The sequence below is a fragment of the Bison bison genome, unplaced genomic scaffold, assembly GCF_000754665.1.
Source record: "Bison bison bison isolate TAMUID 2011002044 unplaced genomic scaffold, Bison_UMD1.0 scf7180017857936, whole genome shotgun sequence".
NCBI lineage: Eukaryota > Metazoa > Chordata > Mammalia > Artiodactyla > Bovidae > Bison > Bison bison.
Window position 1 is genome coordinate 47673 of NW_011488509.1, and position 266 is coordinate 47938.

The following is a 266-nucleotide window of genomic DNA, read 5'->3' on the forward strand; positions in this document are numbered from 1 at the left end:
AGAAAGTGAATAGGAACTAAAAAGCCTCTTGATGAAAGTGAAAGAGGACAGTGAAAAAGTTGGCTTAAGCTCAACATTCAGAAAATGAAGATCATGGCATCTGGTCCCATCACTTCATAGATGGGGAAACAGTGGAAACAGTGTCAGACTTTATTTTGGGGGGCTCCAAAATCACTTAGATGGTGACTGAAGCCATGAAATTAAAAGGCGCTTACTCCTTGGAAGAAAAGTTATGACCAACCTAGATAGCATATTCAAAAGCAAAG